We start from the raw sequence: 7,133 nt of genomic DNA, 5'->3' as shown, positions 1-7,133 counted from the left end.
TGTCTGTCTGTCAAGAGTTGAAGTGCCAAGTAAATATAGAGTATAATGACTTTGTAGTTCATTCTTCTTTTGTGACATTGGGGATGGGGGAGGTCATTTGAGGAGGATCGCATCCACCCTCCCCCCCCACCTGCCAATTGAAGGCCAAATAGTGGCAGTAAGGAAGGAAGGGATTTAGTCTAGCAGACTAGCGCAGCTCCTTTGCAGAAGTTTGGAAATGAACGCAAGGATGATCCTAGCACTGCGTACTTACAAAGTTGGTTCCACATGCCGACAAATCTGATCTTGTAGCTCAAGTTCCTTTCTTATTGAATGTAATACACATCTCTCCATCGTTGCAGCAAAAAAGAACCATGGGACTGTAAATTGTCAACCCCTAACAAAAGCCCCTAACAAACTTTTCAACACTGCCTTGCTAGTAGCTCCGCAGAAACTTCCCAAGAAGCCAACCTTCTTATAGTAGTGCTAGGGAGGGATGTGGATTTAGGGGGCAGCTCACTCTTTTTCTGGTGTCCTTTGGAACTTCTCTCCCTCCACCTCACCTGATTGTGTGCCCATTTCTCAATTCCAGCAGCCTTTGTGACCCCTTCACACTGCTTCTTTGAATACTTTGGTGGATCCCAGCCCACCTTTTGTGGATATTCGGCGTCTAAATAGAGCTTTTTGCATAACTTTATTGACAAGCACCGCTTTGTTTCACTGTGACTGCCGGGGCTGGTTTAGACTAAAAATAACCCTACAGTAGGGAATGTGATTGTGGCCATTTCTTTTTGCTGCTGCAGTTCTTCCCCCAGAGGTGGCTTTTCCGGAGATAACTACAGTCCCGAGAAGCTGTTCAGCTTGATGGACTTTGTGCCCCTGAAGCCACTGGAAAAGCTCAGTATGTCTGAAGCCACTGGGAAAGTTGAGTAAGCCAAACATGAAGGTATTTTAGAGCTTCTGGAAGCTGCTTCATGGGTACTTTTTCTTAACTACTGTCTTGCAGACCACTGTACTGTTTCTTTTTTGTCAGTCACCATATTTTCATATTCAGGGGAAGGGTCCTTAGCTCAGTGGTAGAGCTCATGTCTTGCAAAGCATCAGTCTGTGGCATCTTCAGGTTGGGCTGAGAAAGGTTTTGAGAGCCGCTACTGGCAAGTCCGAGCCAGACTGATGGTACACAGCTGTTTCCCATGTTCTTATAGTCCACAGCTTCCATGTGGGAAGCTGTGTGAAAAGCTTATAAACTAAGGCCTGTGCACACACTACTGTTTCCTCTGGCTCCAGCGCACTCCACCCATTGTTGTTTGAGGCTCAGTGCACATGGCGTTAGCCACATTGAACATGCATCCTGTGTTTCCCCAAGAAATGCCTCTGTTTGATGTGTTTCTCCTCAAATCAGCTTCCATCCAATTTAGTTTAAGCCAAGATGTGCACAGTTCAGACAGCTGTTGCGCATGCACAGAGGACAGCACATGCGCAGATGAGCGCTTCCTGGAATAGGAGTCCAGAGGGGTTGCAGGCATGGGGGGGGGGAACAAATCAAGTACCACTCATTGGGTGATGGCACTCCTGACGCTGCTCTAGTGTGTACAAGAAGTGTAAAGGCAACTTGAAATGCAGCAGGGGAAAGCGACCTTGCTGTGTCTTTAGCTGCTCCTGCGTACGGACCCTCTTGCTCCATACAAGCTATTGTTCCCCCGCTCACTCCCCTTCGAACATCTTGTCTTTCCCACTTCTGTGTGAATACAGCCAGTGAAGATGTTTGTCAGTCAGTGTACTGGGATTCGAGACTGATTGTAATATCGCAGGTGCCACGTGAGACGTCACCTTGGATGGCTTGCATGGGGCGGCTGCTCCACATGGCTTCAGCAGGGCAGATGACCACAGTGGCGGTGCCAAATCTTCAGGATTTCCCCCTTGTTGCATCCATTGCAGTCTCGTGGACCACAGTTTAAGAACCACGGGTGTAGGGGGAAGGGGATCCCACAGTTAAGGTGGACAGTCTAGTCAGGAAGGTGCTTGGATTTATCTTAAAGATCACAATGGAACGTAGAGATGGATGTGCTAAATTTTAGAGCCCAAACCGAGATTTCTTTTTGGTGACAAGAGTAAAACAGCATGAAGAATCGTTGCAAATAGGTTTTATTTTTTTCTAAAAACATTTCAATGCAAAGTTTGTTTTTAAGGCAAAGGGCCATCAGTAGCCTTTCTTCTTACCTCATTTTGTACCGTTTCACTATTGAATATAGTATGAGAAAGTGAACAAGCAACCAAAGTGAGACCTGTGAGTTTTGTTGTCGGGGAAAGACTAGGCACATGCTCTGCATGCCCTTTCAATAGTCTTTCTTCTTACCTTATTTTGTACCAGGTTTTTTGTTTTTGTTTAAAATAAAGTTGTGGGGAAATCTTATTACCCCCAGCATGATTAAGGCAGGTTTAACTCTTAGTATTGATCTGCCCTTTGGAGACACAGACTGAATCAGTTGCAGTGAAACAAGCAGAGTGGGCTGCCACCTAGTGTTGTCTTTCAGAAGTGTATGTCCCTTTGTCATCAACTCTTCCCATAGCCTGCCTGTTAATTTTTTAGTAGATCTACAAGCACTCTTTGCACAGCCACTGACGCAATGGAACGTGGTGCTCTTCCGATCTTTTTGACCAGAAGTGCTAGGGATTCCACATTCTCCCTTGACAAAAGCTCATTAATACAGTGGTGCCTCGCTAGACGAATTTAATTCGGGTCAATTCGTATAACGAAAAATTTGTCTAGCAAATCCCATAGGAATGCATTGGAAAAAAATATATTATTTTTTTGCCCATAGGAACGCATTAATTGAATTTCAATGCATTCCTATGGGAAACCACGATTCGCTAGACAAATTTTTCGTAAAATGAATTTGTCTAGCGAGGCAACCTCCACTAGAAAAATCTCTTCGTTAAGCGAAAAATTCGTCTAGCGAGGCACCACTGTAGGTCCATGATGGGCACAAATTCAACAGGTGCAGCTTCCCCCATTATAGAGATGAGTGATGGAGAAAGCTACACATCTGGGATAGCTGCCTGCTGTAGACCTATTTGGGACAGACTTTCCTCCATCACAAAAAAGAGGCCGGGGTGGAGGGAAGGATGATAATTCTAAAGAGAGCCAAAAATTGGTCTTATAAATATTGATATTATAAAAATGGATCTTAAATAATTGCAATTTTCCCAGCCACATGTGGGACCTTTCTACTCTTCCACATAAGCCCGGAGCTTTTAATGAAAACTCATGGATAATCTATTTAATATAGATTCAGTTCAGCCCTTGATCAGCTTCCACAGCATGAAATCAGATGCATTTGGTTCTAGTAGTAGGCCTCATCAAGTCCAGCTTGTGACAAGAAAATACTTTCTTTGTTTCCTAATCATTTTTGTGTTGTTTTTCACGCAGTGGGTTGTCTTTGACCTTTTGATTTGCACATATTTGCCTTGCTTTTAAACAACCATTGACAAAATGTGGCTCAAGGGTGCAAGTGGAGCTTATTTTCTCTCATTTGTTACATGTGCCATGCTAGCCTTAATTAATAAAGCAAACGGAAGAAAAAGGCCTTTCCCCCCCTTTTGTAAACCAGCTGCTGTGCTGCCCCATCTCTGGATATAAGGTGCTCAGCATCCCAAGTGGATGCTTTTAAAGCTCTATCTGGTGCTATGAGAAAGACAATTAAGTTCAACGCAATGCTTTGGTCAACTTCCAAGGCAATGTCCTATTCTGTCCTAACTTGGATCGCCACGTTCCCCTCGCCCTGCAGAAACCCTATGCTTTTAGCAACAGTGTGTCAGGCAATCTCCCCCCCCCCCCAAGTATAGCTTTTCTTTGCATGGCCAATGTAGAAAGCTGTGGTTATTTATTGCCTCCCACACAACTGGTAAATGCACTGAGTCTCCCTCTGTTGGATGGGATGAGTAGGGAGGGAAAGTAAAATGACAACCTTAGACTACCTATGGGTTTATGACTTCTGTGATCTCATCCCCATGTTAGTCTGTATAGTCTGCATCAACTTTGTCTCATAGTGGGGGGAACAATAATCTGTAATCTAAGGGGATCTCCCAGCTTGCTGCTTTTCAAACTTTTCTTAGTCTTATAGCTTCCGGAACATTATATCCAAATCCCTTGGGTAGTAAAAATCAGCATTTAAAAGAGGAGCCTTAGTGGGTATGTATGTTTACCATTACAATGTCCACACCATTTCTCATGAGGCTGGAGCAGGAACTACAAGTTGTGAAGCTGAGTAATGGTGGCACCTACTCACTTCATAGGGGTATTATGAAGATTAACTGGTGTTTACAAAGGGTTTGAGCGACATAAGTGCCAAGAATAGTTACGACTGAAGTTAGTTTGTATGTCAAATGTAATCTCTGGTTGGTTGTGACTTTGGTTTTGCAGCCAGTGTGAAAGGGCTGTCCACATACCTCTTAATTCCCAATATACTTGCCATTGCTCCATAATGGGTGTACCTGTACTCTTGCTTGGGGAGTCATCTTGTCCCTTGTGGAAGAAGGGGTGACTATTTTTTATTTGCATTCGTAACTTTTCTTAACATTTGCCCCCAACAATTTTGCTTATATTTTCGCGTGGCTTGTTGACCCTTTCTTTAATTGCTGGATTGCATAAAAGCAGATTGGCACTGTCTTCTTAACAGCTGTGCCAATGACACAAGGTGCCATTTTCTCTTGTTCTAGTGGCAAGACAACCTGCATCTGCTAGTACAGGGCTGCGGGTGGCGCTGTGGGTTAAACCACTGAGCCTAGGGCTTGCCGATCAGAAGGTTGGGGTGAGCTCCCATTGCTCGGTCCCTGCTCCTGCCCACCTAGCAGTTTGAAAGCACGTCAAAGTGCAAGTAGATAAATAGGTACTGCTCCGGCAGGAAGGTAAATGGCATTTCCGTGCGCTGCTCTGGTTTGCCAGAAGCGGCTTAGTCATGCTGGCCACATGACCTGGAAGCTGTACGCCGGCTCCCTTGGCCAGTAAAGCGAGATGAGCACCGCAACCCCAGAGTCGTCTGCGACTGGACCCTAACGGTCAGGGGTCCCTTTAACTTTACCTTTACAGGCAGTAAAGGCACAGGTGTTCTGTTTCCTAGGGATTGTGGCCACCTCATCACGGTGTTCTCTCAGGAACTTTAACCTCTGGACTTCTGTGAAAATATGCTAAATTCCTACAGCTACTTTAGGAGAAAGAATCTAAACAGTTAGCTAAGGAAGTTACCAGATTGGCATATGCGAGCCAGTGACTAGGATGAGTGAGGGGAGGAATTGGGGAGGAATCTTGTTACATAAAGGGGATACCATTTCCTCTGCAAGTGATTCATTTTGAAAAGCCCAGCTTTAGCTAGGCAGATCTCAAGCTTTTACCCTGTGCAGTTTTCTTCATAGTTAACTAGTACTGATGTCTTTGCTGACTATCTGATGTGGCAGGAAAGCAAAGGCACTTGGGGATGCCCAGCTGCTCTGGCCACAAAAGCTGCTCTGTGGTTTGTTTCTTCACTGGTTCCTGTTGTGTATCCTCCATTCATTCTCTCTCTGTATCTCATCCGATCGTATCCTTCAAAGCAAATAGCATTAGCAGTGCCATGTGATTGAGGAGCGCTCGTGTCTTATTTTAATGTGCACTACGAATGTACCCAAAATAAATGAAATCTGATTACTATCTTTTGGAAGGCGTGGCTTGTTTTGATTTGCGAACAAATCATGAGTCAAGATCATTTTGGCTGTGACAAAATCTCCCTTCGTTACCTGCAGTCTGGGACTTTCCACAGCACTTCTACATAATCTCCATCCTTACTCTGGGTATGATGTCACACGAACTCTCTCAGATCTTATAGTTGACATTCATGTTAAACCTGTTCTTGTGTAGAGCTTGGCCCTATTCAAAAAAATAGTGGCTCAATCAAGCTCGAAATGGTTTTTCACCGTGATGCGACTGCAGAAATCTGTCCTCAATCACCAACAGCAGCACTATATACTGTGTGTCAGAATTCAGGGCATGCCTTTCGGTGTACAGTATGTACTTAGCTATGCTTAAAGAATGGAAGGTTTCGACCTGAGTCACAGGCAGGCAATCAAGGAATCCGTCCTTAAACACCAAGGTAGAGAAAGCATGCCCAGAAGTGGTAGAGAATTTGACGTCTAGTAAGAAAATCAGGGTGAAAATAGGTGCACTCTCAAATTCAGAGTCTCATTCTTGAATTGGGCCATGTTTGGGTCAGCATGGCTCATGGCATCATCAATAAAGAAAGTCCCCAAACTACTGGTAAAGGTTGAGGAACACTGACAAATGGGCCAGTTTCTAAGAGCCTAAAGCAATCTGCACCCTGATTTGAGTTTTCCACTTTTTCTGAGCTATGAAAAACCACATTTTCCATGTGAAGTTTCAGTCAATGGCTTGTAAGAATTATCCTGGATCTCTACAATGCATTCTCTCCCACTGCATTATCTGGAAAATGGGGATGGGGGGGGGGATATGGAGATGGTCCTACGGAATACCTACGGTACTTCTCAGAACTTAATCCAACCGAGACAATTTTGTTGGTTTATTTAATTTATTGCTGCCCTTCCTCCCAAATGAGCCCAATTCAGTACAAGCTGGAATGATTTAAAATATTTGGTTTGGACATGTGGAACCCTGGTTCAAATCTCTCTGCTCAGCCATGAAACTCACTTAAGGTAGTGACCATGGCCTACAGTAAACTGCAATGTAGATTAAATTCTTGGCTGGTTGAGTCTAGAACAACTGTAGGATGTCACAGAAGGACGAAGACTTATAAACATTAATGCTTTTGGGCACCTGAACACAAACACAATGTTCCCCAGCCTCAGGAAGAAATGCTGTTGTGTAGAGTCAGATCATTATAAATTGCTCCATCTCAGGACGTGTCTGAAGATGAATGTGAGGATACCTGTGTAGGAGGTTGGGTGGGATCGGTTGGCTGGATGCTACATGCAGCTGCATTTCTGCTCATTTTCGTATAAAAGGGTAGTATGCTGTTCAATGCAGGGTGGCCAACTTTCCTACTGTTGTACTGGAAATCTTGCAAATGGAATCAGATCAGACCACATACAGCAGGCATCCCCAAACTTCGGCCCTCCAGATGTTTTGGACTACAATTCCCATCTTC

Source organism: Zootoca vivipara, chromosome 7 (genome assembly GCF_965207765.1).
Source record: "Zootoca vivipara chromosome 7, rZooViv2.hap1.1, whole genome shotgun sequence".
NCBI lineage: Eukaryota > Metazoa > Chordata > Lepidosauria > Squamata > Lacertidae > Zootoca > Zootoca vivipara.
Note: the sequence above shows the minus strand (reverse complement) of the source record.